The sequence below is a fragment of the Lactuca saligna genome, chromosome 5 (genome assembly GCF_052625555.1).
Source record: "Lactuca saligna cultivar CGN05327 chromosome 5, ASM5262555v1, whole genome shotgun sequence".
In the NCBI taxonomy this organism is placed as follows: Eukaryota; Viridiplantae; Streptophyta; class Magnoliopsida; order Asterales; family Asteraceae; genus Lactuca; species Lactuca saligna.
Genome location: NC_136421.1, coordinates 178903786 through 178914668, shown reverse-complemented (window position 1 = coordinate 178914668; position 10883 = coordinate 178903786).

Here is a 10883-nt window from a genome sequence, read left to right as displayed (position 1 = left end):
TACATGATTACATAACTGCCTAGGTTTAACCGCAATGTCCAACATCCAAATACTTTTGTTTTGTTCTACTTGTGATACTATTTCTGGTTCGTACGTATACTTGTATACTTCTTATAAGATACTTACATTTTAAAATTATACTTTTAATTCAGAGCACTTTAGCCCCTTAGTGTTTATAGTTGTATACCTTGTAAGGTTCGGTATATTAAGTTCACTATAAACAATAGCTCTGATACCAATCTGTCACACCCCCAAACCGAAACGGCGGAAACGTTCGGGGGTGGAGGACGTCATGTGTAGTATCACAACAATTGCATCATAGTAATCAAAGTACAACCATTAAAATATAAAATGAATATTTGTATCTATTTGCTTCATTGTTTGTATACATCAAAAGTAGCAAAAATATAAAAACGGGATTTCGAATGCTCCGTCTTGTCAAAGTCAGCAAAAGTACCTGTCTACTGATGCCCTGAGAACACAAGCGATTTTAAAACCCTGGCTACCACCAGTATGTAGTGTATGTTCTGTTTGAAATCCCTGACTACCACTAGTATGTAGTGCATGTTATGTTTGAAAACCCTGGCTACACCAGTATATAGTGTATGTTATGTTTGAAAACCCTAGCTACCACCAGTATGGATAGTAGTTTTATCAATTGAAAATTTAAACCGAGTAATGTATCCCTGGAATCCTCCAGTGTAATGTATGGTAGTTTTATTGATTAAAATAAAACTAATGAAGAATGAAATTCCGAAAACAAATGTTATTTTATACTATTGTGAGTTCGTATAACCATGCTTGATATGACTAGTGACCTCAGCGACGTTTCTTCAAGCGTCGTACGATATGATATTTGTCACCTAATGCATGTTGGCCTAACTATAGCTAGCAGTTTAGGTGTACGATTGTCAGTCCTGAATAGATCTATTCACAAAACTCACGCTCTCCATCCAGGAGACTCTGGCCATACTAAATGTTGGGGATTTTACCAGTACCCCGAAGGGTACAAATGATGAGGTGTCTCATAGTCATGTATTAACTCGTTTACGTGATGTTCTGTATTGTGTTCTCGTAATTGAAATCGTTTGTATACTTCGTATAGTATAAATAATTACACGTAAAATAATTATTTAGTGTTATACTCTTGTTATCTGAACGTAGTAATGAATATCATAAACTAAATTTGTCATAGTTTATATGCTTCACCAAGTAAGTAGTGTATATCGGTAAAACTGATGATGAATTCCCAACTATACCTATTATAGTTTGACTCAAATGTTATGTTCGTGAATTGCTCTGAAAACTATGCAATTATGTTTATAAAACGTCCCTTTTACTCCACATAATACAAAAGGGCTACATGTTTTATGTAACTCGTTGGACTGTATCAATTGCATAAGTTTTAGAATTGTTGAAAACCTTTGTTTTAGTTCACAAATTCATCTGTATTTGGCTTGTATTCCCCCTGAAAATGTTTAAAACCCCTAAAAGTGTAGGCGTATGACCTCACTATTTGGTTTATGAATACGTTGAACCGGAAGACCCTCGAATTGTTGTATGTGACAATTAATGGAATCCTAATATCAAATAAATACATATATGTATCTAAATTAGTGATTTCGTTAGATAAAGTGTTAGAAAAACACTTGCTTTCTGTTAAGGAATGTTACCGGGACTTGATTAAATCGAGGAAACATGTTTTTCATCGCTTAAGAGGTGTGTACGGCAGTGAAGAGTGGTTTACGGCCGAGTGGGCAGTTTACGGTCGTGAACATGGTTTATGGTCGTGAACTCCTCTTTGAATGGTTTCCGAACCTTACACATTTGAACGGTGTATGGCCGTAAACTCAAGAACAAGGGTGTTTAATTTCAAAGAAAATGTGTTCCCGATGCTCCAGATTGATTCCAAATGACGATTTTTGATGTTTTTCGGAAGAAAATAGGCATTTTTGGTGTTTACAGACAAAGGTTCTAGAGAGAGGATGAGAGAGTTTTTGGTCAAGAAGGTTCAAATGAAGGCGGGGGTCCCGTATTTATAGGCTAGGGGTATAGTCGGTGGTGGGGTCCACCTGGCACCAACCGTACTCGGGTTTACGGCCGTAAACAGGTATATGGTCGTAAACAGGTGTACGCCCGTACACCCACCTAGGCCGAAAACCGTTAGATTTTGAGACTTTTTGGGTTTTTCACGCGATTTTTGGTTCCGAGTCATATATAATTTCAATTATATAAAGCGTTATAATTTTTCCAACCCAAGGAATTTGACGAAATTCCAATAAATTTCAAATTTTATTAATGGAAATCGGTTAAATGATAACGGAAAAAGTTTCGGGTTGTCACATATTGTACTACCCCTACCCCACCATTCAGGAATTCAACATGCTATGTTTTCACTGTAATTAGTAAGGCCATAAAAAGGCCAACTTCCTGAGATTGGTATCAGGAGAGATAGTGGCGGCACTAGCTCCAACGACCCTACAGATAATAGATGGCTGCCAGGGCAAGTCAGATGCTCCTGTGGTGAGGAGCCGAGTCTTCCTGATGACCACCGAGGAAGCTCGTGTTGCACCAGACGTGGTGATGGGATCGTTCCATGTGAACGGTATACCAACGCTGGTATTATTCAATTTAGGGGCTACCGCATCATTCTTATCTCCTGCACTTAGTAAGAGGTTTTCCGAATCTACGAGTATATTGGATTTTCCTTTGCAGGTCAAGATTGCGGATGATGGATCCATTCGGGCATCAGAGGCTTATAAAGATTATGTCTTGAGGATGTATGATGAGTGTTATCTCGTAGATTTGGTTCCTATTCCTTTGTGTGGATATAAGGTTATCATAGGCATGGATTGGTTGAGCGCTAATAGGGTGGTGATTGAGTGTGAGCAACAGTTGGTTCGTGTCAGGACCGCAAGTGGGGGAGAGCTGGTGATTTACGGTGAAAGACTGCATTATGGGCGGGTCATGTGTTCTGCAGCGAGAGGCAGACGCTACCTTCATCATGGGTGTGCAGGGTTCATCGCCTATATTATGGATACCTAGGAAAAGGGTAAGATGGTTGTGGATGATGTGCCATTTGTATAGGAGTATCCAGACGTTTTCCCGGAGGATTTGCCTAGGATACCTCCGGAGAGGCAGGTAGAGTTCAGGATTGACCTAGCTCATGGTGTGCCTTCGATAACCAAGGCACCATATCGGTTGGCTCCTCCCAAGATGCAGGAGTTGTCTACCCAGCTGTAGGAGCTGTTAAACAACGGATTTATCAGGTCGAGCAGTTCTCCATGGGGATCCCCGATCCTATTTTCGAAGAAAAAGGACGATGACATCGAATGTGTATAGATTATTGGGAGTTGAATAAGGTAATGGTGAAGAACCGCTACCCCCTCCTGAGGATTCATGGCTTATTTGACCAACTTTGGGGTGCATCTTGGTTCTCGAAGATTGATTTGCGATTAGTTTATCATCAGATGCGAGTCAGGGACGATGATGTGTAAACAATAGCCTTCCGGACTCACAATGGTCAATATGAGTTCGTGGTGATTTCGTTCGAGCTCACAAATACTCCTGACGTGTTCATGGATCTCATGAACTGTGTATGTAGACTGATGTTGGATCGGTCTATGATAGTCTTACTAGATAAGCTATTATGCCAAAATGATCCTGCCTCCCAACTCTCATGCTTCGGTCATCCTTACTGGATAAATCTTGATGTGGACATTGTAATTGGTGAGGATCTAGACTATTCTTAGTCTACAGGATCATTAGACTAAATATTTGTAGTATTTAGACTTAGGTCACGTCAAGGAATACCTGAGCTGTTAGACGAAGCTCTGCCAAGATAACTAGTCACATTTTGGCATGTGAGTGTACAGTATATTTCGTCATACGCATAGATATAAAGGGTTTAAGGTAATTACATGTTATATGTGCCTATTATATGTGTTCATGATATCTATGTTAGATGAATGATTTATTCATGTTTTACTTGATTTTATACTCTATATGTATTTTATTACCTATAAATATTTTGGGTAAAGCTTGGTAGATATAATATCACATAGATGATGAGAGATGAAAGGTGATATAAATAATGAGAGATGAAAGATGATCAGAGTCCTTGATTTTAAAGATGATTCATTTATTAGTAGAGTATAAAAAACAACCACAGACTATTGTAGACATTCTAGTGGAACGTTAGTAGGCTCAAAACCTATTGGTGTTTTTGAACTTAGTGTTCACCAGGTGTACTCCTTCCCCCGTGGTTCCCTTACTAACATATATTGCTATGGATTCCCCTAAGCATTATTGTTTATCCTGAAGATGATCGTTAGGATAGGTCCCCTGAAATTAGATGTTAGGGACAAAGAGTGAGGATAGCGGGAAGGGGTAAAGGGGTTGATGACTTGTTAATAATAAAGAAAGATTTAATTGTTGTGGGTTGAAAACCCTGTGTGCTCATCAAGCCTCCATGTTTGACCCACTCAGTTTCTTATATTACAAGTATTGGAACAAGGGCGCATGTGTGATGATATGATGAGAGATATATGGGTACCTGTAGGCTAGTAGTTCAGATAAACTAGTGTAAGACCCATATTATTTAGTTTATGCTAATGTACTGTATTGACAATTGAAATCTTAAGTTTTATTTAATATATATATATATATATATATATATATATATATATATATATATATATATAATTTGTTTCTTCGGAAATGTTTTGATAATAGCATTATCTTGTTTTGGGGAATGAATTCTGCAATATTATTCTGTTAAGGATACTCTGATTTCAAAATAAGCATAAATAAAACGATCTGTTATGGCCGTGAAATTGGGGTTTCACAATTGTTATAGACTATTAGTTTAACCGTACTAGGAATATTATAGGATTTCTAGACTTAAACTTAGAATGTTAAGCGATGATCATGATATGAGTGTGTACTATCTTTAGGAAGTATGCTTGAATAGACACTAGCACTAGCTTATTCTAGGAAAGATGCCTAAAATTTCTTTTATGAGATAATTGACTTATATGTTGCGTTTAGATGCTTTAGGACGTTCGGATCTATGGTCTGTTGTCGACCGGATCTGGAAATTTATATGTTTAGATTTCTAAACGTATGAGTACGATATTAGAACTAAAATATACTATTTCGGAGTGATAAGGAGGATTATACATTTACCGTCTATAAAATCATTGTCTATCTATATTATTGTCACTATACACTGAATGTCTGCTTTGGTGTATAGAATGTCATGGGTAGAACACATAGTGGAATAGGAAACATCAATGGTGACAACAGCCTAAGCCACAAGTGATTGAGTGTGCACTAGAAGTAGTAGTTGCAGCAAAGCCAATAAAGATGGTCGGAGTTAAGGTGATGATGTAGATGATCATAAACCATCAAATGGAGGAGACAAGGTGTCTACTTCTGGAGAATGGGAGAGAACCTACTGTACCCATTAAGGAAAGAGCGTTGGAAGGGGAATAGTTAGTAGAAGGGAACTATAGTAGGAAGGTCAGTTGTGCGGAACCCCGAGTGGTCAGAAGGAATGACCCTGAGGATGGGAATGAAGGAAGTGTTTGAAAGTAAAAGGATTTCATGACATCCAAACCACCAAATCTTTATAGAAGCCCAACATCGGTGGAAATCATGTATGGGATTTCTGAGATGGAGTTGATATTTGAAAGTTGTGACTACAGTAACAAGTATAAGAACTTTCTTGCGGTTACACAATTAAAGATTGGGGTATTAAGTTGGTGGAAGCTACTAGTTGATACCATGCTTAAATGAGAAGCTAGTAAGATGTATTAGGAAGACATTTTGGTGCAACTGAAAATGCAGTACTGCTCTAAGCAGGATCTTCTAGAGGTCAACAATGAGTTCCAGAATCTGAAGAACGGGATGATGAGCATCAACAAGTACGCTTCAAGCTTTACGGAGAAAATGAAGATTATTTTTTATTTAGTCGCAACTGAAATCTCCTAGGTCAACAAGTTTGCTAATGGATTGCCAGTAGACGTTGGTCCAATGGTAACAAGCTACAACCTTAAAAGTCACCATCTGGGTAGCTAAGAATGTTAAGACCCGGTTAATGGAGAAGGGTCTTGGAAAGAGATAAGGTAGGAGAGAAGATGAAGTTTGATGGGTCTTCAAGGTCCGACAAGAAAAGCACGTTCTTAAATTCTAGTTCCAAGAAGTTTGGAGGAGGTGGAGGTGAAGAAAAATGGTGTGAGAAGTGCAAGAAGAAGCACTCTGGGAAGTGTGATGAAGAGTTGACTTGTTTCAAGTACGGGAGGACAAGTCATTATGCCAAAAAATGTACGTCCAATAAGAAGGTGTGTTATAGATGTAAAGAATACCAGTTATGTGTGACTTTTTGGAAGTCTTTCCTGAATATCTTCCTGGATTACCCCCTGATAGACAAGTAGAAATTAGGATATACTTGTTACCAGGAACCACATCGATAGCCAAAGCACCTTACCGACTAGCACCTATGGAGATGAAGGAGCTTATGATGCAATTTCATTAGTTGTCGGACAAACGTTTCATTAGACCTATTTATTCACCATGGGGAGCTCTGATGTTATTCGTAAAGAAGAAAAACAGAAGCATGAGGATGTGCATTGACTATATAGAGTTGAATAAGGAAACTGTAAAGAATAATTAGCCTTTTCTTATGATAGATGACCTATTCGATCATCTATAGGGTGCGAGCTATTTCTCGAAGATCAATCTTAGGCTGGGATATCATCAGATAAATGTGAGAGAGAGCAGGATATAGAGAAGACCTCTTTCAGAACGAGATATGGACACTATGAGTTTTTGGTTATGTCGTATATTTGAATTTGTAATAGTATTCATTGATTATATTCTCGTATATTCAAAGGGCCAACGAGAGCATGCAAAACGCTTAATAGAAGAGTTAGAAGTTCTAAAGAAATAGAAGTTGTATGCAAAGTTCTCTAAGTGTGATTTTTCGATTCAGAAAGTCCAATTTGTGGGCTATATGGTTAACCAAGAAGGAATAATGGCTGACCCAACAAAGATCGAAGTTGTAATGAAGTGGGAACGACCAAAAAGTCCCACTAAGATTTGTAACTTTCTAAGATTAGCTGAATATTATAGAAGGTTTATCCAAAGCTTTTCTTCGATAGCTTCTCATTTAATTACTCTGACCCATAAAGGAGCTACATATACGTCGAGCGAGAAGCATGAAGAATATCTCGAGAAGATAAAGAAGAGTTTGTGTGTAGAACCGATTCTTTCTTTAGCTGAAGGAATTGGAGACTTCACAGTTTATAATGATGCATCTGGAGTTGGGCTAGGTTGTGTTTCGACCCAAAGAGATAAAGTAATTGCATATGCATCTTAACAACTGAAGGAGCACGAGAAGAACTACCCCACTGATGATCTAAAGTTGGCAGTGGTAGTATATACATTAAAGATATGGGGCCATTATCTTTATGGCATGAAGTGTAAGCTTCAAACTTATCATAAGAGTCCCCAATATCTATTTGATCAAAAGGAATTGAATATGAGAGAGTGGCGCTGGAGGGAGTTACTCAAGGACTTTGACTGTGAGATACTTTACCACCCTGGTAAAGTGAAGGTCGTAGTAAATGCTTTGAGTAGGAAAGTAAATTTTAAGAGGAAGAAGCCATGAGCATTGAGAATAGAGATTGCCTCAATGTAAAAGCATTAGGAAAGCTCAGGAGGAAGCTTTGGAAGGAGATAACCAAAAATAGAAACGTTTAGGCAAAACGTTGAAATTTGGTATGAACAGTCAATGGTTAAAGGTACTCCAAAATAGGATTTGGGTACCTAAGGGAGAAGGAATAAGATATCTTCTCATGGAAGAAGCCAATAAGACCATGTACTCAATTCATCCTGGTAGTACGAATATGTGTAGGGATCTGAAACCTTACTATTGGTGGCCGACGATGAAGCTCGATGTTGCAAAGTATGTGGCTGACTGTCTGACTTGCACAAGAGTTAGAGAATAACACTAAAACCCTTATAGGAATTTGGAGCCTTTTACCAGTTCCCATGGGTAAATGGGAGTGTCTCACCATGGATTTTGTGACTAAGTTGCCTAGGACAAGGAAAGGTCACAATATGATTTTGGTAATCATAGATCAATTAACAAAGAGTGCATATTTCATAGCAGCCAATGTGAAGTGGCCTATAGATAAGCTTGTTGATGTCTATATGAAGGACATAGTAAGACTTCACGGTTTTCATGTAACAACTATGTCAGATCATGACAATCGTTTCACTTCAAGTTTTTGGAAAACCCTTTAAGATGGAGTGGGTAAGAAGTTGTGTTAGAGTACAACCTACCATCCATAGACTGATGGTCAAAGTGAAAGGACGATTCATACACTAAAAGATATGCTAAAAGCATGTACCCTAGAGTTTCAAAGTAACCAATATGAACATCGAACCCTAGTAGAGTTTTCCTATAACAATAGTTACCATTCAAGAATTAAGACGACATCTTATAAAGCCTTTTACTGATAGAAGTGTTGTACACCATCTTGTTGGCTTGAAGTTGGAGAAAAGCAATTTATGGGACTAGAGATAGTCCATTAGATTGTTGAAAAGCTAAAGGTGATTAGAGAAAGGAGGTTAGGAGCTCAAGATCATCAGAAAAGCTATATTAATAGAAAGCAACGGCCAATGACATTCGAAGTTGGAGATTGGGTGTTGCTAAAAGTCTCGCCATGGAAGTGACTTATAAGATTCAATGAGAGAGGGAAGCTAAATCCAAGGTTTATCAAACCATTTAAAGTGCTTCAGACATTTGGGAATCAAGCTTACAAGTTGGAGTTACAAGTAGAGGTTATTGGAATGCATAACACCTTCCATGTGTGTTATTTTAGGAAAATCTCGAGGGAGGTTCCCGATATAATTCCACTCTCAGAGTTAATGATTGATGAGAGTAAGAATTCGATTGAAGTGCCCTAGGAGATTGTTGAGACAAAGAAGTTACGACGGAATATGGTAAAATTAGTGCTACTATGATGGAAACATTCAAATGGGTCGAATCTCACCTGGGAGATAGAGGATGACATGAAGAGTTGTTATCGTCATCTGTTTGATGATTTTGGTATGAAATCTTTCTAAGGGGGAGAGAATTGTAATGCCCGCATTTCCCACTAGACATTAATAAAGATAATGAAGTTATTATGTAATCTTTTGAGGTTAATAAGAGAGGGTTGTTTGAATATTACGTGGTATATATATATATATACATACATATATATATATATATACACACACACACATAATAAATTAGGGATAGAACTTGGGTCTTAACAGATTAAAGATTAGGAAATATAGCCTATGAGTGTGATGAAGTAGTCTTAATAAGGATTTTGGAGGTATAAGGAGCGCTCAGAATGGACTTATAATGGATGGGTTATTACCCATTCAAGTTTCACGTTCAAACTGACGCAACTATGATATCATAAATAGTAAATCAAAGTTAGGATGATTATTACCCTTAGTAATCTAAATGTAAGTCATAGTAGTCGTTAAATCAATAGCGTATATATAGACAACACCCTACTTTAACTTTGTAAGAGGAAACTAGGACTTTTAGAAGTTTCGGTGTAGCAGTATACAACTAAGAAACCGAAGTAAAAATCAGTTGATGGTTAGGAAAAGCAATCTAAATGAGGGTTGAAGATCTCATCCATATGGTTCCATTGATATAAAGACAATCGAGAACGGATATCATATGTGGAAGTCATGAATGGGATTTCTAAGATGGAGTTGATATTTGAAAGTTGTGACTACAGTAACAAGTATAAGAACTTTCTTGCGGTTACACAATTGAAGATTGGGGTATTAATTTGGTGGAAGCTACTAGTTGATACCATGCTTAAATGAGAAGCTAGTAAGATGTATTAGGAAGACATTTTAGTGCAACTGAAAATGCAGTACTGCTCTAAGCACGATCTTCTAGAGATCAACAATGAGTTCCAGAATCTGAAGAACGGGATGATGAGCATCAACAAGGACGCTTCAAGCTTTATGGAGAAAATGAAGATTACTTTTTATTTAGTCGCAACTGAAATCTCCAAGTTCAACAAGTTTGCTAATGGATTGCCATAGACGTTGGTCCAATGGTAACAAGCTACAACCTTAAAAGTCACCATCTGGGTAGCTAAGAATGTTAAGACCCGATTAATGGAGAAGGGTCCTGGAAAGAGATAAGGTAGGAGAGAAGATGAAGTTTGATGGGTCTTCAAGGTCTGACAAGAAAAGCACGTTCTTAAATTCTAGTTCCAAGAAGTTTGGAGGAGGTGGAGGTGAAGAAAAATGGTGTGAGAAGTGAAAGAAGAAGCACTTTGGGAAGTGTGATGAAGAGTTGACATGTTTCAAGTACGGGAGGACAAGTCATTATGCCAAAAAATGTACGTCCAACAAGAAGGTGTGTTATAGATGTAATGAAGAGGGGCATATTGAAAAAACTATCAAGAGGAGAAGGAGTTTGCAAAGCCTAATATGCAACCAAGGCCTAAGGCAAGAGCATTCTGGATGACACTGGAAGCAGTAATGGAGGAAGAAGATATCGCTTTAGCCACTTTTCTCATAAATGGATTGCCTACCAATATCTTATTTAATTTTGTACTCCATTATTTTGCATAAATTTTGTAGAATACTAGCATTGCTTATAGATAGATTAGATAAAGCTCTAGTAGTAGAGGTAGCTAGTGGCAAATTCATACCTATTAGTGAATGCGTTAAGAATATCGTCATCGACTTGAATGAGAATATATTTCGCAAAGAATTTTTGCCCATTATGTTAGACGCCTTTGACATTGTGTTAGGTATGGATTGGTTTAGTACGAATGACGCTGAAATCA